We start from the raw sequence: 20,771 nt of genomic DNA, 5'->3' as shown, positions 1-20,771 counted from the left end.
GCTCCCTCTTGACCTCGACGCTGCTGATCCTCTTCTGAACTCTTTTGCCTCGCCGTCCCACGCTCCTGGCTCTGCTTTCTTCTCGGATGGCTTCCGTCAAGCAAAGAGAATAATACAGTTGAGTCCGAGAAGCTCCAACTCCTTCAAGTCAGTGAAACGGGCACCCAGAGCGAGCTCCCCAAGCCACCATCACCTGCCCACTCCCACCACACCCCACCACGGCTCCACACAACGCTCCAACTTCCACTGGTGCCACCTCCGCGTTTTCCCACGTCAGCACTGCCGTCCGCATGATGCCGCCGCTCTCTTCTCCCATGGTTTCTGCAAAGGAAGGAGGACACAGGCAGGTGTGAGAAACACCAGCTCCTCCGTAGGAAGTAAACCGGGACCCTACATCCCCAGAGGGAGACCTCCAAGTCACTCCAAACCCACCCACAGAGCCCCCCACTGACACAAACCTCTCCAAACCTCACCTTGAGTGGTCACGGCGACGCCCCGTCTGCTGCTGGGAGCCAGGCCCTCTGGGCAAAGGAAGCTGGGCATACAAAGCACTGGCCAACGAGGCTGCACCTCTGACTACAGAGGGCTCGAGACGCTGCTAGTCTGCAAAGTGCCCGGGACTCCAGGGCACTGGCCCAGACTTACGGGCGGCCCTGGGCCCAAAGGCCTGCGGAGGCTCCTTCTCTCCGCCTCGAGGGCACCCAGACCTGCTCCCCGCTAACGGGGCGGTCGCCCCGCACAGCCTGCCAGCTGAGGGAGCACCGAGGCTCCCAGACCCGCACCCCGATTACGGGCGGGTGCACACCCAGGGAGCCACAGGACTCGGCTTCCCCCTGCACTAATAGCAATAAGATTCCAGTACCAGGAAAAACAGCTAACGGCCTAAGGCCTGGGGGCCTTCCTCCACGGACAGGGAGCTGCACACCTCCCGGCCCTGGACCTCGAAACGGCCAGGGCCAGGAATACCCACCTGATTACAGGGACTCCCTTCAACCGCCCGCCGAGCACTGGGGTCGTACAAAGCCCCGCTTACAAGGCCGCCCCTTCTAGGCTCGGCACCCCCAACAAAGCCCTCCACGGCCTAAGGTCGCGAGGACAGGGCCCCAGCCCTGAAGACAGGGCAGGCACATGCTGGCACATCACCAGCAGCACTGGCACAGACCCAGGCCCTGGCTACAGGCGGGTCACCGAGAGGCTTTGCTGCCTCCTCGGAAAGAAGGGCCGAGGCTGGGCCGTGTCTCCGTTTGTGGGTTTTGAGGGCACGCCCCGGTTGTTGCACACAGCCCCTCTTTCCCTCCTGGGAAGCCTAAGCTACGCTACCTGCTTTTCTAGGGGGACCAAGGGACACGCTCGCTCTCTCACTCACACCGACAAAGACAAGACAGAGACACAAAGGGGCAACGTCCCAGGAGAGGGAGCAAGCTCTGAGCAGCAACCTGCGGCGAGCCGTCCCTACCGCCCACAAGCAGGAGACAACGGCCTCAGACTCGCCCTGGCCTGCACAGAGGCCTCAAGGGCCTGACTACGCTCAAGGGCTTCACGGCTGGCCAAAGAACAGCGGCTGTGACGCGGTCCAGCTACAGGGGGTCACAGGGGCCAGCAGCCGTCAGCAGGCACAAAGGAGCCAAGGCAAAAAAAAAAGCCCTGCCCTGTTTACAGGGTGGGCTGGGGTCGGGAGACCTGCATTCTCCTATCGGGTGTGGCCAAAGGGACTCTCCCTCTTCCTTACAGGGTTGTCCCCCTCTTTCTGGGCAGCCAAAGGAGAACCGTGGCAAAAGGCCAACACTACCAAAGGAAAGACCCAGCCCTGTTTACGGGGGGGGGGTCACCCAGCGCAAAGCCAGCGGGGGCACCGTGAAGGTGCCCGACGCACTCCTACGTGTATGCCTGACCCCGTGATGGCAAAGAGGTTCATTTGCCCAGAAGGCCTTTCTTGTGCTCCCTCTTGACCTCGACGCTGCTGATCCTCTTCTGAACTCTTTTGCCTCGCCGTCCCGCGCTCCTGGCTCTGCTTTCTTCTCAGATGGCTTCCGTCAAGCAAAGAGAATAACACAGTTGAGTCCGAGAAGCTCCAACTCCTTCAAGTCAGTGAAACGGGCACCCAGAGCGAGCTCCCCAAGCCACCACCACCTGCCCGCTCCCACCACACCCCCCCACGGCTCCACACAACCCTCCAACTTCCACTGGTGTCACCTCCACGTTTTCCCACGTCAGCACTGCCGTCCGCACAATGCCGCCGCTCTCTTCTCCCATGGTTTCTGCAAAGGAAGGAGGACACAGGCAGGTGTGAGAAACACCAGCTCCTCCGTAGGAAGTAAACCGGGACCCTACATCCCCAGAGGGAGACCTCCAAGTCACTCCAAACCCACCCACAGAGCCCCCCACTGACACAAACCTCTCCAAACCTCACCTTGAGTGGTCACAGCGACGCCCCGTCTGCTGCTGGGAGCCAGGCCCTCTGGGCAAAGGAAGCTGGGCATACAAAGCACTGGCCAACGAGGCTGCACCTCTGACTACAGAGGGCTCGAGACGCTGCTAGTCTGCAAAGTGCCCGGGACTCCAGGGCACTGGCCCAGACTTACGGGCGGCCCTGGGCCCAAAGGCCTGCGGAGGCTCCTTCTCTCCGCCTCGAGGGCACCCAGACCCGCTCCCCGCTAACGGGGCGGTCGCCCCGCACAGCCTGCCAGCTGAGGGAGCACCGAGGCTCCCAGACCCGCACCCCGATTACGGGCGGGTGCACACCCAGGGAGCCACAGGACTCGGCTTCCCCCTGCACTAATAGCAATAAGATTCCAGTACCAGGAAAAACAGCTAACGGCCTAAGGCCTGGGGGCCTTCCTCCACGGACAGGGAGCTGCACACCTCCCGGCCCTGGACCTCGAAACGGCCAGGGCCAGGAATACCCACCTGATTACAGGGGCTCCCTCCAACCGCCCGCCGAGCACTGGGGTCGTACAAAGCCCCGCTTACAAGGCCGCCCCTTCTAGGCTCAGCACCCCCAACAAAGCCCTCCACGGCCTAAGGTCGCGAGGACAGGGCCCCAGCCCTGAAGACAGGGCGGGCACATGCTGGCACATCACCAGCAGCACTGGCACAGACCCAGGCCCTGGCTACAGGCGGGTCACCGAGAGGCTTTGCTGCCTCCTCGGAAAGAAGGGCCGAGGCTGGGCCGTGTCTCCGTTTGTGGGTTTTGAGGGCACGCCCCGGTTGTTGCACACAGCCCCTCTTTCCCTCCTGGGAAGCCTAAGCTACGCTACCTGCTTTTCTAGGGGGACCAAGGGACACACTCGCTCTCTCACTCACACCGACAAAGACAAGACAGAGACACAAAGGGGCAACGTCCCAGGAGAGGGAGCAAGCTCTGAGCAGCAACCTGCGGCGAGCCGTCCCTACCGCCCACAAGCAGGAGACAACGGCCTCAGACTCGCCCTGGCCTGCACAGAGGCCTCAAGGGCCTGACTACGCTCAAGGGCTTCATGGCTGGCCAAAGAACAGCGGCTGTGACGCGGCCCAGCTACAGGGGGTCACAGTGGCCAGCAGCCGTCAGCAGGCACAAAGGAGCCAAGGCAAAAAAAAAAGCCCTGCCCTGTTTACAGGGTGGGCTGGGGTCGGGAGACCTGCATTCTCCTATCGGGTGTGGCCAAGGGGACTCTCCCTCTTCCTTACAGGGTTGTCCCCCTCTTTCTGGGCAGCCAAAGGAGAACCGTGGCAAAAGGCCAACACTACCAAAGGAAAGACCCAGCCCTGTTTACGGGGGGGGGGGTCACCCAGCGCAAAGCCAGCGGGGGCACCGTGAAGGTGCCCGACGCACTCCTACGTGTATGCCTGACCCCGTGATGGCAAAGAGGTTCATTTGCCCAGAAGGCCTTTCTTGTGCTCCCTCTTGACCTCGACGCTGCTGATCCTCTTCTGAACTCTTTTGCCTCGCCGTCCCGCGCTCCTGGCTCTGCTTTCTTCTCGGATGGCTTCCGTCAAGCAAAGAGAATAACACAGTTGAGTCCGAGAAGCTCCAACTTCTTCAAGTCAGTGAAACGGGCACCCAGAGCGAGTTCCCCAAGCCACCACCACCTGCCCGCTCCCACCACACCCCCCTACGGCTCCACACAACCCTCCAACTTCCACTGGTGTCACCTCCGCGTTTTCCCACGTCAGCACTGCCGTCCGCACAATGCCGCCGCTCTCTTCTCCCATGGTTTCTGCAAAGGAAGGAGGACACAGGCAGGTGTGAGAAACACCAGCTCCTCCGTAGGAAGTAAACCGGGACCCTACATCCCCAGAGGGAGACCTCCAAGTCACTCCAAACCCACCCACAGAGCCCCCCACTGACACAAACCTCTCCAAACCTCACCTTGAGTGGTCACGGCGACGCCCCGTCTGCTGCTGGGAGCCAGGCCCTCTGGGCAAAGGAAGCTGGGCATACAAAGCACTGGCCAACGAGGCTGCACCTCTGACTACAGAGGGCTCGAGACGCTGCTAGTCTGCAAAGTGCCCGGGACTCCAGGGCACTGGCCCAGACTTACGGGCGGCCCTGGGCCCAAAGGCCTGCGGAGGCTCCTTCTCTCCGCCTCGAGGGCACCCAGACCCGCTCCCCGCTAACGGGGCGGTCGCCCCGCACAGCCTGCCAGCTGAGGGAGCACCGAGGCTCCCAGACCCGCACCCCGATTACGGGCGGGTGCACACCCAGGGAGCCACAGGACTCGGCTTCCCCCTGCACTAATAGCAATAAGATTCCAGTACCAGGAAAAACAGCTAACGGCCTAAGGCCTGGGGGCCTTCCTCCACGGACAGGGAGCTGCACACCTCCCGGCCCTGGACCTCGGAACGGCCAGGGCCAGGAATACCCACCTGATTACAGGGGCTCCCTCCAACCGCCCGCCGAGCACTGGGGTCGTACAAAGCCCCGCTTACAAGGCTGCCCCTTCTAGGCTCGGCACCCCCAACAATGCCCTCCACGGCCTAAGGTCGCGAGGACAGGGCCCCAGCCCTGAAGGCAGGGCGGGCACATGCTGGCACATCACCAGCAGCACTGGCACAGACCCAGGCCCTGGCTACAGGCGGGTCACCGAGAGGCTTTGCTGCCTCAACGGAAAGAAGGGCCGAGGCTGGGCCGTGTCTCCGTTTGTGGGTTTTGAGGGCACGCCCCGGTTGTTGCACACAGCCCCTCTTTCCCTCCTGGGAAGCCTAAGCTACGCTACCTGCTTTTCTAGGGGGACCAAGGGACACGCTCGCTCTCTCACTCACACCGACAAAGACAAGACAGAGACACAAAGGGGCAACGTCCCAGGAGAGGGAGCAAGCTCTGAGCAGCAACCTGCGGCGAGCCGTCCCTACCGCCCACAAGCAGGAGACAATGGCCTCAGACTCGCCCTGGCCTGCACAGAGGCCTCAAGGGCCTGACTACGCTCAAGGGCTTCACGGCTGGCCAAAGAACAGCGGCTGTGACGCGGCCCAGCTACAGGGGGTCACAGTGGCCAGCAGCCGTCAGCAGGCACAAAGGAGCCAAGGCAAAAAAAAAAGCCCTGCCCTGTTTACAGGGTGGGCTGGGGTCGGGAGACCTGCATTCTCCTATCGGGTGTGGCCAAGGGGACTCTCCCTCTTCCTTACAGTGTTGTCCCCCTCTTTCTGGGCAGCCAAAGGAGAACCGTGGCAAAAGGCCAACACTACCAAAGGAAAGACCCAGCCCTGTTTACGGGGGGGGGGGGGTCACCCAGCGCAAAGCCAGCGGGGGCACCGTGAAGGTGCTCGACGCACTCCTACGTGTATGCCTGACCCCGTGATGGCAAAGAGGTTCATTTGCCCAGAAGGCCTTTCTTGTGCTCCCTCTTGACCTCGACGCTGCTGATCCTCTTCTGAACTCTTTTGCCTCGCCGTCCCGCGCTCCTGGCTCTGCTTTCTTCTCGGATGGCTTCCGTCAAGCAAAGAGAATAACACAGTTGAGTCCGAGAAGCTCCAACTCCTTCAAGTCAGTGAAACGGGCACCCAGAGCGAGTTCCCCAAGCCACCACCACCTGCCCGCTCCCACCACACCCCCCCACGGCTCCACACAACCCTCCAACTTCCACTGGTGTCACCTCCACGTTTTCCCACGTCAGCACTGCCGTCCGCACAATGCCGCCGCTCTCTTCTCCCATGGTTTCTGCAAAGGAAGGAGGACACAGGCAGGTGTGAGAAACACCAGCTCCTCCGTAGGAAGTAAACCGGGACCCTACATCCCCAGAGGGAGACCTCCAAGTCACTCCAAACCCACCCACAGAGCCCCCCACTGACACAAACCTCTCCAAACCTCACCTTGAGTGGTCACGGCGACGCCCCGTCTGCTGCTGGGAGCCAGGCCCTCTGGGCAAAGGAAGCTGGGCATACAAAGCACTGGCCAACGAGGCTGCACCTCTGACTACAGAGGGCTCGAGACGCTGCTAGTCTGCAAAGTGCCCGGGACTCCAGGGCACTGGCCCAGACTTACGGGCGGCCCTGGGCCCAAAGGCCTGCGGAGGCTCCTTCTCTCCGCCTCGAGGGCACCCAGACCCGCTCCCCGCTAACGGGGCGGTCGCCCCGCACAGCCTGCCAGCTGAGGGAGCACCGAGGCTCCCAGACCCGCACCCCGATTACGGGCGGGTGCACACCCAGGGAGCCACAGGACTCGGCTTCCCCCTGCACTAATAGCAATAAGATTCCAGTACCAGGAAAAACAGCTAACGGCCTAAGGCCTGGGGGCCTTCCTCCACGGACAGGGAGCTGCACACCTCCCGGCCCTGGACCTCGGAACGGCCAGGGCCAGGAATACCCACCTGATTACAGGGGCTCCCTCCAACCGCCCGCCGAGCACTGGGGTCGTACAAAGCCCCGCTTACAAGGCTGCCCCTTCTAGGCTCGGCACCCCCAACAATGCCCTCCACGGCCTAAGGTCGCGAGGACAGGGCCCCAGCCCTGAAGGCAGGGCGGGCACATGCTGGCACATCACCAGCAGCACTGGCACAGACCCAAGCCCTGGCTACAGGCGGGTCACCGAGAGGCTTTGCTGCCTCAACGGAAAGAAGGGCCGAGGCTGGGCCGTGTCTCCGTTTGTGGGTTTTGAGGGCACGCCCCGGTTGTTGCACACAGCCCCTCTTTCCCTCCTGGGAAGCCTAAGCTACGCTACCTGCTTTTCTAGGGGGACCAAGGGACACGCTCGCTCTCTCACTCACACCGACAAAGACAAGACAGAGACACAAAGGGGCAGCGTCCCAGGAGAGGGAGCAAGCTCTGAGCAGCAACCTGCGGCGAGCCATCCCTACCGCCCACAAGCAGGAGACAACGGCCTAGACTCGCCCTGGCCTGCACAGAGGCCTCAAGGGCCTGACTATGCTCAAGGGCTTCACGGCTGGCCAAAGAACAGCGGCTGTGACGCGGCCCAGCTACAGGGGGTCACAGTGGCCAGCAGCCGTCAGCAGGCACAAAGAAGCCAAGGCAAAAATAAAAGCCCTGCCCTGTTTACAGGGTGGGCTGGGGTCGGGAGACCTGCATTCTCCTATCGGGTGTGGCCAAGGGGACTCTCCCTCTTCCTTACAGGGTTGTCCCCCTCTTTCTGGGCAGCCAAAGGAGAACCGTGGCAAAAGGCCAACACTACCAAAGGAAAGACCCAGCCCTGTTTACGGGGGGGGGGGTCACCCAGCGCAAAGCCAGCGGGGGCACCGTGAAGGTGCCCGACGCACTCCTACGTGTATGCCTGACCCCGTGATGGCAAAGAGGTTCATTTGCCCAGAAGGCCTTTCTTGTGCTCCCTCTTGACCTCGACGCTGCTGATCCTCTTCTGAACTCTTTTGCCTCGCCGTCCCGCGCTCCTGGCTCTGCTTTCTTCTCGGATGGCTTCCGTCAAGCAAAGAGAATAACACAGTTGAGTCCGAGAAGCTCCAACTCCTTCAAGTCAGTGAAACGGGCACCCAGAGCGAGCTCCCCAAGCCACCATCACCTGCCCACTCCCACCACACCCCCCCACGGCTTCACACAACCCTCCAACTTCCACTGGTGCCACCTCCGCGTTTTCCCACGTCAGCACTGCCGTCCGCACGATGCCGCCGCTCTCTTCTCCCATGGTTTCTGCAAAGGAAGGAGGACACAGGCAGGTGTGAGAAACACCAGCTCCTCCGTAGGAAGTAAACCGGGACCCTACATCCCCAGAGGGAGACCTCCAAGTCACTCCAAACCCACCCACAGAGTCCCCCACTGACACAAACCTCTCCAAACCTCACCTTGAGTGGTCACGGCGACGCCCCGTCTGCTGCTGGGAGCCAGGCCCTCTGGGCAAAGGAAGCTGGGCATGCAAAGCAGTAGCCAAAGAGGCTGCACCTCTGACTACAGAGGGCTCGAGCTGCTGCTAGTCTGCAAAGTGCCCGGGACTCCAGGGCACTGGCCCCGACTTACGGGCGGCCCTGGGTCCAAAGGCCCGCAGAGGCTCCTTCTCTCCGCCTCGGGGGAACCCAGACACCCTCCCCCCTAACGGTGCTCCGTTGGCTGCCCGAAGAGAGAGGGCAACCCTGGAAAGAGGGTGAGACTCCCATTCTTCACCCCCGATGGGAAATGGAGCTCTCCCAACCCCAGCCCACCCTGAAAACAGGGCACGGCTTTCTTTATTGCCTTGCCACCTTTTGTGGCTGCTGGCGCCTGTCGTCCACTGTGACGCCCTGTAGCTGGGCCATGTCATGTCCTCTGCTCGTTGGCAGCTGTGAAGCCCCTCCACATTGCCAGGCCCTCGTGGCCTCTGCACAAGCCAGGCCGTGTCTAAGGCGGCCACCTGCTGCTGTGCAGTACGGATGGCACCCCACAGCTTCCTACAAAGAGCCCCTCTTTCCCTCCTGGGAAGCCTAAGCTACGCTACCTGCTTTTCTAGGGGGACCAAGGGACACGCTCGCTCTCTCACTCACACCGACAAAGACAAGACAGAAACACAAAGGGGCAACGTCCCAGGAGAGGGAGCAAGCTCTGAGCAGCAACCTGCGGCGAGCCATTCCTGACGCCCAGCAGCGGGAGAACACGGCCTCAGACTTGCCCTGGCCTGCCCAGACACTTCAAGCCCCTGACTACGCAGGGCGGCTTCAAGGCTGGACAATGAACACAGGCTGTGACATGCCCAGGCTACAGGGGGGTCACCGTGGCCAGCAGCCGCCACCAGACACTAAGGCACCAAGGGAAACAAAGAAGCCCTGCTTCGCTGACACGGTGGCCTGCAGTCAGGATACCTCCATTTGCCCCTGGGATGTGGAGAAGGGCTCTCTCACTCTCCTTACAGTGTTTCCCGCTCTCCCTGGGCAGCCAAAGGAGAACCGTGGCAAAAGGCTAAAAACACCAAAGGAAAGACCCAGCCCTGTTTACGGGGGGTTCGCCCAGTGAAAGCCAGCGGGGCACCCTGAAGGTTCCTGCTGCACTTCAACATGTGTGTCTGTCCCGATGACGGCAGGGACAGTTGTTTGCCCAGAAGGCCTGTCTTGTGCTCCCTCTTGACCTCGATGCTGCTGATCCTCCTCTGCACTCTTTCCTCGATGTCCATCTCCATCTGTTTCTCGACAGCTTCTGCAAGATAAAGAGAAGAGGGTTAGCCCTGAGGTCCCTCTATTAACCTCTACTCCTGTACAAGGACTTAAGTCTTGGAGCAGTACTTGTTTTCATTATATATTGTCTCCTGAACCCACACCAAAATTTTAATGTGATTCATCCTCTTTTCTTTTGTTTTCCTCCCTTTTCAGCCTTCTAACCCGTTTGCTGCTTGAAAAATCTGTGGCTGGACTCGGCATGAAGTACTTATTACCATTCTTTTTCTCTTCTTACAGGAAAATTACGTCCAAGATCCTTTGTTAAACTTTGACTCCATGATTGGAAAGAACGTAAAACAGTATTCCTAATTTATGGAGTCATTCCCTAGGATGGTGAATTTTTTTTTCAGAAAAATCTGTCTCCTTCACCCCATCAGCAAGTTTAGTTTCTACAACTAAAAGAACTGCACACATCCAGAATGCTAGTTTAGCACAGCCTGCTTAAATGTCCATTCTTTCTCCTACCTAAATTGTCTTGCCAACTTGCAGATGCCTGCTATGAAAATGCTACCAATGTCTTCCCTGAAGTACTTCTGATTTTGTCTTTAAATAGGATGGCCCCACGCTTATATCCCTCCAAGATGTTTATTCTGTCCCTAATAGTTATGCCAGATTGCTCTGAAAAATGTTTATTTTGTCCCCCATAGGCACCCTCTTTTTTTGCTTTTCCCTCAGAATTGTCACGAAACACCCTGCTGCGCTCTGATGCTGTCGTCCAACACTCCCTAGTCTCTAACAACCCAAAATTAGCCCCAGGGCGACTCTACAAGCTTTTATCGGAGCTTTTCAAAGCACCTTTCGCCTGCCCTGCCTCAGGGCTGAGGGGAGCGGCGGGGAAAGGGCACAGCTACGGCACGGCCGAGCCCCCCCCACCGCCCTCACGGCACCTGTCGCTGTCCGTGTAGCCCTCACAGCCCCCCAGGAGCATGGGGGACACCCCTTCTCCCTCCCGGAGCGGCGGGGACCCGCCTGTGCCTCCCGGAGCGGCGGGCGGGACCCGCCTCTGCCCCCCGCCCCTGCCCCGAGCGGCGGGAGGGGTGGGGGCGGGAATCCGCGGCTCCCTCACGCACTCACCGGGGACGACTCTTAACACTTTACCTCGCCTTTTCCCCTCAAAACATGTCCCAGCTCTGCCCCCACGGTTCCCTTGGCTTTACATCGCTTTGAGGCTGTGCCATACCTGACCTCTCCCCTCAGTAACGCCACAGACACCTCACTGCTCTCCGACACGACCGCTCTGCGCCCCGTGCCCGCCGCATCGGCGTAAAATGGCGCCTCGCCTCTCCTTTCCTTGAGCCCCTCACGGTGGGCGGGGCAGCGCAGCTGAGGGGAGGGGCGGGAAAAGCCCCTGCTGGAGAGGCGGGAAATACGTGACGGGGGTGGGGGGGGGGCAGGATCCCGTGCCAGGAGGCGGAACGTACGTGCGAGAGAAGCGGCGCGGCCGTGACAGACCCACCCTGGCTGACCCAGTCCGGCTGGTGCCGCCCCTCAGACCATGGCGGGACCAGCAGAGCCCTCCAGGGCTGCTGCCCCCTCCGCGGCGACACGCGGGGCACCACGCAGGGTGCTGGAGTGCGCTGCAGTTCCCGGCCGTGTCCGCCAGGCGGCGTCGGCGAGGGAGAGGGGGCGGCCGAGGGCGGGATTCGAACCGGCGCTTCGGCAGAGGGAGCGCGGTCGCTACTGCGCACGCGCGGAGTACAGAGCGCCGTCGCTACTGCGCACGCGCGAAATACGGAACTTCGTCGCTACTGCGCACGCGCGGAGTACAGGTCGCAGTCGCTACTGCGCACGCGCGGAGTACAGGCCGCAGTCGCTACTGCGCACGCGCGGAGTACAGAGCGCCGTCGCTACTGCGCACGCGCGGAGTACGGAACGTCGTCGCTACTGCGCACGCGCGGAGTACAGGTCGCAGTCGCTACTGCGCACGCGCGGAGTACAGGCCGCAGTCGCTACTGCGCACGCGCGGAGTACAGAGCGCCGTCGCTACTGCGCACGCGCGGAGTACGGAACTTCGTCGCTACTGCGCACGCGCGGAGTACAGGTCGCAGTCGCTACTGCGCACGCGCGGAGTACAGGCCGCAGTCGATACTGCGCACGCGCGGAGTACAGAGCGCCGTCGCTACTGCGCACGCGCGGAGTACGGAACTTTGTCCCTACTGCGCACGCGCGGAGTACGGCACTTTGTCGCTACTGCGCACGCGCGGAATACAGAGCGCCGTCACTACTGCGCACGCGCGGAGTACAGCGCGCTGTCGCTACTGCGCACGCGCGGAGTACCGAGCGGTGTCGCTACTGCGCACGCGCGGAGTACGGCGCTTCGTCGCTACTGCGCACGCGCGGAGTACCGAGCGGTGTCGCTACTGCGCATGCGCGGAGTACGGAACTTTGTCGCTACTGCGCACGCGCGGAGTACAGCGCGCTTCGTCGCTACTGCGCACGCGCGGAGTACCCAGGGCCGTCGCTACTGCGCAGGCGCGGAGTACGAAGCGCTGTCGCCAGTGCTGCGTCTCCTCCTCGATGCCACATCCCGTGTTCGTTCATGGCGCTGTTTTCCCGCACCTGCCGCAGCCGGTGCCGCGGGAGCGCGCGGGGAACATCCCGCCGCCGGTGCGGCTGCTGCAGAGGCGTTCCTGGAGCGCGGCGCCGGCACCATCGCCCGCAGCGCCGCCGCCAAGATCGTGAGTGCCGGGGCCGCGGGGCAGGGGCTGGGCTGGGCTGGGCCTCAGTGGCACTCCATGCACGGACAAATACTCTGCATGCAGCTCGGTGGGTGCTTTCCCGTCCTGGGGGTGAGGTGAATCCTGGGCTCCTGTGCTTTTGTCAGCCGAGATGGAAAATTCCTGCACTTGGTTTTGGCAAGTGGCAGTTTCCCAGAATTTTCTTACCTTGTTTGCTTCCTGTGGAACATGCGGACCAGCAGAACTCTCAGGGCTTGTGTTCAGAACAGGCTTGAGGAGAGTGAGTGAGTGGAGTGAGGGAGGGAGTGAGGGAGTGAGTGAGTGGAGTGAGTGAGGGAGTGAGGGAGTGAGTGGAGTGGGTGAGTGAGTGAGGGAGTGAGGGAGTGAATGAGTGAGTGGAGTGAGGGAGTGAGTGAGTGAGGGAGTGAGTGGAGTGAGTGGAGTGAGTGAGTGAGTGAGTGAGTGAGAAGGAGCCACAACGTGTCTTCCTTGTCCTGCACTGCAGGATCAGAATCCTGGTTTAGGTTAGGGATGCTTTTGCACTGGTGCGTGTCTTCGATGGTCAGAGCCAACTTTCTGCTGGGCCACTTAGGAAGAACAGTTGCCTAGAGCTTCATGTTTGCTTTCCTTGCAGCCTGGAGTGTTGGGGGGATTCCTGAAGCTGATTGCCTTGAAAGCCAGTGGTCCCCAAGGCTTTGACCTGCTAAACAGCATCATGGAGCATATGCCCCCGTGAGTATGAGCTCAAATTGCATTCAAAACTGACTTCTGTGGGCTTTGGTTCTGCAGTGTGCAGTCATGCCAAAGGTTAACACTTCAGGAGCAAAAATGTCACATTTATCAGTTAAAGAGATGGGAACAACTTTATCTGTGTTTTCTGTAAAGTGACAGCACCAGTCAAAGCCCACTGTGAACTGAATAACTGTTCTTTTAAATTTCCAGTGAATCAGTTGACTGGTACAGGAAACAGGTCTTCATTCTGCTATTCCAAAGACTTCCAAGTTCCAAACCAACAAAACTTATCAAAAGTAAGTTCCTTGCTCTGAAAAGCTCCAGTGTGACACGAGTGGTTCAGAGTGTGCAGTTGCACAGATCAGGCATCCTGTACATGGGTGGGACTCTGGTGGCTCCAGGGACTTGCTCCAAATGCTCTGTAGTCAAGGGGGACATAAAGGGCAGTGGCCACAGCAGGTGACACTCCATGAAAACTGAGGGAATGGAACTAAAGGACTTGTGTAGTTCTCCTCCTTTCCTGGTGTGTGTGATGTCGTTACTTGTCTGAAAGTGTCTCCATTTAATCTCCAGCTAATAGCAACACACTTGCCCTGCCACACAGCAGAGCCATTCTGACCACTGCTCTCTGCAGTTTGTGTTCATGCTGGGAAACATTCCATGCTTTTGTGTCATTTTGGCCTTCATGGGAATAAAGTTCTGAGGAAGGGTTTACGTTCCTCTGTCAAAGCTGTGACACATTGTTGAAATCATCCCCAGGCAGATGGCCATGCTGATGAAATTCGTGATGTTATCTCTACACAGATCACACAAGGTCTGTTATTAATCCTTTAAAATCTGCTTGATGCCTCCTGTAGAGGAGCAAGAATTACAGGGTTCTTCCAATGGTGTTCCACCAACCAAATGGAAGTGGTGCTTCCAGCGTTCCACATTTCAGTGTTGTGGTGCCCGAGAAGATGAGCAGTTTTTAGGCAAACTTTGAAGCAGCAAGTTAATGCCCTTCAGTAAAAGGGAACATTTATGAAGGCTGCCCTTTCTGTCTCCTTCTTAGAATGCATTTTGCTGCTGACTCTAAAGCAATTCTCTTGTTTTCATCTGGAGTTTTACTTCATCCTTTTTCTCGTTGCTTTCTCCTCTTCATTAACTAGTATGGCACAGGAAATGGGGCATGAGCTCTGCAGGAAATACTTGGCAGCATACAGCCAAAGGGAGTGTGTTCTTTTGGCTTGGGTTGTATTTCAGGCTGCTGTGCAGTTTTTGCCTTTGAAGCAGGAAAGAGTTGTCTCTCTGGCTGAAATGGCAAAGGAGGTTTGGCGCTAATCTGACTGCCCGGGTGCCTCTCCTTTTGTGGTTCATTTCTGATTTTCTGCCCACAGTTCCTCACTGATAGTTCAAGTTACTGATCTCCTGAGCGGGTCATAAAAGGGAAGGATTGCTGTCTCTGGTTTTTATCCTTTGTAAAAAGTTTGTATGTGCAAACATCTATGTAAGAGGGCAGCAATTGTTAAGAAACAAATTGTCTTGTGTTCTCTGTTTCCTCGTGCTTTGTGTGGTTTCTGCTTTTCTTTGGTCACCATAGGGTGATAAATCGTTCTGATACTTTTTCTCTAACTGTCATACTAGGATGTTTGAAACGGGCTTGGAGAAAATGATGATTCCTGAAATCCAGAAAGAGTCTGGGACAAGTTGAAAAGCAGATCCGTGCTGTTGGCATCACCAAGACATTAACAGAATGTCCTCCCGTGATGGACACTGAGTACCCCAAGCTGTGGTAGGTGCCACACTTCTTCAGGGTCTGCTGGTGATGCTGTTGGAGGTCTGGAAAGTAGGAGCTTTCACCAGAATAGATCCCTCCAATAAACTCCTTTGGCATTTCTTCAGGCCCACTTGTTGTGGTGAGACTCAGCTTGAGGCTTTTCATACCTTTTCATCCTTCACTGCACAAAGGGAAGTGTGTTTTCAAAGCAAATGGCAGAGCTGGTTTGAGCTGTGTTTGAGCCTGGATTTGGCTGAGTAGAGCTCCACTGAAGGGAATTAGGCTGCTGTCAGCTTGCATTCCTTCTGGAAAGCTGGGCCCACTTTTGACTTGTAACTGTCATAGTCAGGAGGCCTGAGAATACTCACAACCTGACAGGCTGTAGTGTCTTAGCCTGAAAGTGGAATCTGGGGGAAAGCTCTGGAGACTGAAAGGCAGTCCAGCAGTCTGGGGGCTCAGGTAGCCCAAATTGAATGACAGTAACCGGATCCAGGACTAGAACTCTTTTTGAATGTACTTAGAGAAAAGCTGTAATCTGGAAAAGAATTGCTATTCTTGGGTTTGTATCACAGCAATTTGAGCTGCTAAAAAATGAGGGCATTGCTGATGCTGTTAATATGAGCAGCTGCATTGTGCCTGGAAAGGACCCAGACCCACAGTCCTAGTGCAGCTTCCCTGGGACAGGGACGGTGCCAGGAGTTAAGCAAGTCCCTGCAAAGGGGTTCCAGGTAATCTGAGCGTTCTTGTGAAGCACAGGCTGTCCTCACCTGTTCACTGTTCCCCTCCCCTCTCCCCCCAGGATTCCTTTGCTGCAGGCCCTCCCTCCTTGGCTTGTTTGAGCTGCCTGAGGATGACACGACCCCTGACAAGGAGCACTTCATTGACACAGAGGATACTCCAGGCTATCAGACTGCATTCTCCCAGCTGGCCTTTGCTGGGAAGGAAGAACATGATCCTGTGGGGCAAATGGTGAACAATCCCAGGATCCAGCTGGTTCACAGCGTGCCCAGGCAGGGTAGGTGGCTTGGGCTCTGCATCCCTGGGCTGCATTCAGCAGAGAAGAAATGCCTCTGTGAGAATGGTCTCTTGCTAAGGTTTGTTAATCAGCAAAATGAAGTGTGTTGTAGGCAGAAGGCAAGATCTTGCTGTGTCTTCTTGTTCATTGGAACTTGGCTTTTGTAAGGTTTTCCTGGTAACCTCAGAAAGGCCTTATTTTTCACAGCACTTAGTTTAGCAATCAGCTCAAATATATGCTATTTAAAAGATGAAGATTTATCCCCTTGATGGCCTATAACTAATGGTTGTCTCCTGTTCAGTTGCATGGACGTGGGAGATTCAGGCAGCTCATATAAAATTAGACATTTTGAGTGCACAGCTAACTCTTACCCCAGATAGTGTTTGTTTTGTTCAAGATTTGGGTAAGTAAAGATTGTCTGAGAGATGAGCTGTTTCACCCTCCATAACTGCTGCTCTCAGAGTGTCTGAGCTTGTGCCCTGTGCATGAAGAGCCATGGCAGTGGCTGAGTGTCCCTGAGCCCTCTGCTGTGTCTGTGCTGCTCTGTCTGTGCCTGCTGAGTGTCCCTGAGCCCTCTGCTGTGTCTGTGCTGCAGGTTCTGTGCATGCTGAGTGTCCCTGAGCCCTCTGCTGTGTCTGTGCTGCAGGTTCTGTGCATGCTGAGTGTCCCTGAGCCCTCTGCTGTGTCTGTGCTGCAGGTTCTGTGGATGCTGAGTGTCCCTGAGCCCTCTGCTGTGTCTGTGCTGCAGGTTCTGTGGATGCTGAGTGTCCCTGAGCCCTCTGCTGTGTCTGTGCTGGAGGTTCTGTGCCTGCTGAGTGTCCCTGAGCCCTCAGCTGTGTCTGTGCTGCTCTGTCTGTGCCTGCTGAGTGTCCCTGAGCCCTCTGCTGTGTCTGTGCTGCAGGTTCTGTGCATGCTGAGTGTCCTTGAGCCCTCTGCTGTGTCTGTGCTGCAGGTTCTGTGCATGCTGAGTGTCCTTGAGCCCTCTGCTGTGTCTGTGCTGCAGGTTCTGTGGATGCTGAGTGTCCCTGAGCCCTCAGCTGTGTCTGTGCTGCAGGTTCTGTGCCTCCTGAGTGTCCCTGAGCCCTCTGCTGTGTCTGTGCTGCTCTGTCTGTGCATGCTGAGTGTCCCTGAGCCCTCTGGAGTTACAATCTGGAAAAGGATTGCTTTTCTTGGGTTTCTATCATGGCAATTTGAGCTGATAAAAAAATGAGTGCATTGCTGATGCTGTTATTATCAGTAGCTGCATTGTGCCTGGAGAGGACCCAGACCCACAGTCCTAGTTGTTATGGGTTTGGCCAGATGGGCCTAAATTTAGTTTTTAAAAGTTCAGCTAGGCCTGGGAATTGTCAGCTGACTTGAGCTGGACTGAGCTAGCTAACAGCTGACTTCTTCTGGCCAATAATATTGTATTCCATACCATATTGCATCATCTCAAAAGGGGTAAGAGCTGGTGTGTGGGAGTGGCTTAGGCAGTTGCTTCACAGCTGTGGTCCCAGCAAGACACTCTGCTGTCCCAGGAGGGATGGGGAGGCCCAAGCCCGGAGTACCAGCTTACCATCATGTTATCTTAGGGAAGTAAAATGTTTGTTCTTAGCTTTTCTCTCTGCTTAAGTCTGTCTCTGAAGAATTGACTTCTCTAGAATGATTTGTAGTTGAAATGGTAGAATTTGTGTTTACTGGGAAGTGGGAAATTATTTCTTGTTATACATAACTTGTGTAAGTGTGTGTTATATTGTAGTTTCCTCTTAATTTTCTCTTTTCTGTGTAAATACATGTAGTTAGTTCCAGCATAAACCTGCTTTTGAGGTTTTTTCTTTTCTCTCTCTCTTCTTTTTTTCCCTTGGCTGGCTGGGGGGAGGAGGAACCCTCTTCACTCTGTCCTGGACAGTTGGCGTTTTGCCAGCTCAACCCAGGACACTAGTGCAGCTTCCCTGGGACAGGGACAGTGCCAGGAGTTAAGCAAGTCTCTGCAAAGGGGTTCCAGGTAATCTGAGCGTTCTTGTGAAGCACAGGCTGTCCTCACCTGTTCACTGTTCCTCTCCCCTCTCCCCCCAGGATTCCTTTGCTGCAGGCCCTCCCTCCTTGGCTTGTTTGAGCTGCCTGAGGATGGCATGACACAACCCCTGACAAGGAGCACTTCACTGACAGAGAGGATACTCCAGGCTATCAGACTGCATTCTCTCAGCAGGATCAGCCCTAAACTACCCCACGGTACCCCTGAACCCTCAATGGACACATCCAGCACCTGAACAGAAACCCAAGTCCTTATTTATTTACAGAGGCGAAATGATTGGTAATTGCTTATGATCTGTGGAGAATTTCCTTTGGAACGATCAGAGAGTTGTATCAAGGCAGAGCGTTTCTTTTGGTTCTTTTTCTTGTGGTTTGTAATTTCCTTTCAGGCTTGAATGAGTTTTTTGTGCTCCTGTTAGAAAAGCAGCATGATTTTACCTTCCTGTTTTGGGGGGCTTTGTTTGTTTCCATTGTTATCCCTGTTAAATCAGGCCTCCTGTGAATAGCCTGCATTGTCCTACAGGACTGCTTTGTTTATGGATCAGAGAGAGAGAAGGGAACTGACTTTTCCTTCTCTTGAATTTTTCCAAGCACAAGTGGGACATCATCTTGCTACTCCCCAAAGCACTGCAGGGATGTGGGAGTAGCTTAGTGCTGGTTCAGTTCTCTGGGAAATAACCACGTTGCAGAGGTTTAAGAATCAGTAACAATTGTATTGTCTTTTAAATGCTAGGGTCTTTTAAATGCTGGGTCCTGCAGTCCCGGCATGATGAGGGAAAGAAGAACTTGAGTTCTTTGTGAGAAACCTTCTGTTATTCCTTGTGCAGTCTTTTTTTCCTGTTCTATGAGTCACGGCTCACTCTCTCTCTAACAAAATCTGTTAGAGAGTGAGACTGCGCTTTAGAATTTGGGTCTGTTCCCTACAAAGTTTTGCAACGTCCAAAGGAGTGGAGCGCTGACTGCTGTCAGCAAAGCTGATTTGTTAATACTCTGTCAGATTTCCCTCAGCTTTGGGCAGGAAAGGCAAGGGTTTGGGTCAGGAATTGTGAAAGCAGCGCCTGTGTGCCTGTTGCTTCTTGTGTGTGTGTGGCAGGGCTGGGACAAGGGCTCGTGCAGGAACCTCCAGAGCCAGGAGGAACAGCAGCAATTTGTGGAGAAAGAAAACTCCAGGTGTTAAGTGCTGCCAAATTTGTTCTTGCCTTATCCTGTGCTCTGTAATCAGTAACAGGTGACGTGCAGAAATGTCCTAGGGCCAGGGGAGAGCTGAGCTCGGTGCGGGTTCTGCACAGGGCAGAGACGCAGGGGTGGAGTGGGAGTCTTTGGGACTTCTCAGAGGGAAGGGAGGGCTGGATGTGTCAGAGGGAGCCATCGACTTGTGCTCACTTGAACACACTTGTGCAGGTCCCTGGGATCCAGTGTAAAGTGCAGGTGTCCTCGTGTTCAGGGGTGAAGGGTCTGAGAGGGACTGTACTTCCTGTGACTTTGCAGGGCACCAGGAATGAGAGGAACTGTGATGTCCGAGGTGTGTCCCGTCCAGTCGTTTTTCCCTCTGGGAACATAGAGCCTGTGGGCGGAGCTGTGAGTGTTTGGATGAGCAGCGCAGGGCCCGGGGAGCTCGGAATTCCAGGTGCTGATAGAACCGTTGCCTCAGGTGGGTTTAGTTTGTGCCTGTGAGAGCTGGGACTGGGGCTGGAGAGCTGTTGTTGGGAAGAAAGGATGGAGTAAATTTGCTCCATGAATGTGTAAAGAAGGACTGAGTAGCAGGGAAGGGGAGTATTTCTAAACTGTATCAATATTCCCCCCAGATTCAGCACGGAGCAGTGATAAGGACGGTTGGATTTGGTCCGGGCCTGCCAGGATCAGTCCTAAACAACCCCACGAGACTCCTGAACCTTCAATGCACACGTCCAGCACCTGAACAGAAACCCAAGTCCTTGTTTATTTACAGAGGCGAAATGATTGGTAATTGCTTATGATCTGTGGAGAATTTCCTTTGGAACGATCAGAGAGTTGTATCAAGGCAGAGCGTTTCTTTTGGTTCTTTTTCTTGTGGTTTGTAATTTCCTCTCAGGCTTGAATGAGTTTTTTGTGCTCCTGTTAGAAAAGCAGCATGATTTTACTTTCCCATTCTGGGGGCCTTGGTTCCCATTTTTATCCCTGTTGAATTATGCCTTCTGTGAATAGTCTGTGTTGTCCTACATGACTGGTTTGGTTATGGGTCAGCGAGGGAAAAGGGAACTGACTTTTCCTTCTCTTGAATTTTTCCAAGCACAAGTGGGACATCATCTTGCTACTCCCCAAAGTGCTGCAGGCACATGGAAGCAGCTCAGTGCTGGCCCAGTTCTCTGGGAAATAACCACGTTGCAGAAGTTAAAGTATTAATAACAACTCCTATTGTCTTTTAAATGCCAGAGTTGGATGGTGCAGTCCCAGCATGAGGGAAAGAGGAACTTGAGTTCTTCTGAGAAACCTTCTGTTATTCCTTGTGCAGTCTTTTTTTCCTGTTCTATGAGTCACGGCTCACTCTCTCTCTAACAAAATCTGTTAGAGAGTGAGACTGCGCTTTAGAATTTGGGTCTGTTCCCTACAAAGTTTTGCAACGTCCGAAGGAGTGGAGCGCTGACTGCTGTCAGCAAAGCTGATTTGTTAATACTCTGTCAGATTTCCCTCAGCTTTGGGCAGGAAAGGCAAGGGTTTGGGTCAGGAATTGTGAAAGCAGCGCCTGTGTGCCTGTTGCTTCTTGTGTGTGTGTGGCAGGGCTGGGACAAGGGCTCGTGCAGGAACCTCCAGAGCCAGGAGGAACAGCAGCAATTTGTTGAGAAAGAAAATTCCAGGTGGTAAGTGCTGCCAAATTTGTTCTTGCCTTATCCTGTGCTCTGTAATCAGTAACAGGTGACGTGCAGAAATGTCTTGGGGACCTTGGAAAATCTTCTCTGGTCTGCTCAAAAGTGGGAAAATCCCCCTGGAAAAAATTTACCTCCAAATAAGGCCTGAATATCTCAGGAGGTTTGACC

The 20,771-nt window shown here is 56.1% G+C and overlaps 2 long non-coding RNA genes across 2 annotated transcripts; one reads left to right on the top strand and one right to left on the bottom strand.

The window, feature by feature from the left end:
* Positions 1-1,591, bottom strand: LOC139669220 (uncharacterized). The gene is made up of 3 exons (XR_011697203.1): positions 474-1,591; positions 257-321; positions 1-90 (listed from the first exon to the last, which is right to left on the bottom strand). It is a non-coding gene; the product is annotated as an uncharacterized lncRNA (long non-coding RNA).
* A 15,285-nt stretch (positions 1,592-16,876) lies between these two features.
* On the top strand, positions 16,877-19,620 carry LOC139669219 (uncharacterized). Its single transcript, XR_011697202.1, has 3 exons — positions 16,877-18,037; positions 19,246-19,408; positions 19,563-19,620. It is a non-coding gene; the product is annotated as an uncharacterized lncRNA (long non-coding RNA).
* Positions 19,621-20,771: the final 1,151 nt, after the last annotated feature.

Source organism: Pithys albifrons, chromosome 3 (genome assembly GCF_047495875.1).
Source record: "Pithys albifrons albifrons isolate INPA30051 chromosome 3, PitAlb_v1, whole genome shotgun sequence".
NCBI classification, from domain to species: Eukaryota; Metazoa; Chordata; class Aves; order Passeriformes; family Thamnophilidae; genus Pithys; species Pithys albifrons.
The sequence above is the reverse complement of the archived record's forward strand: the minus strand, read 5'-3'. Positions and strand labels throughout refer to the sequence as shown.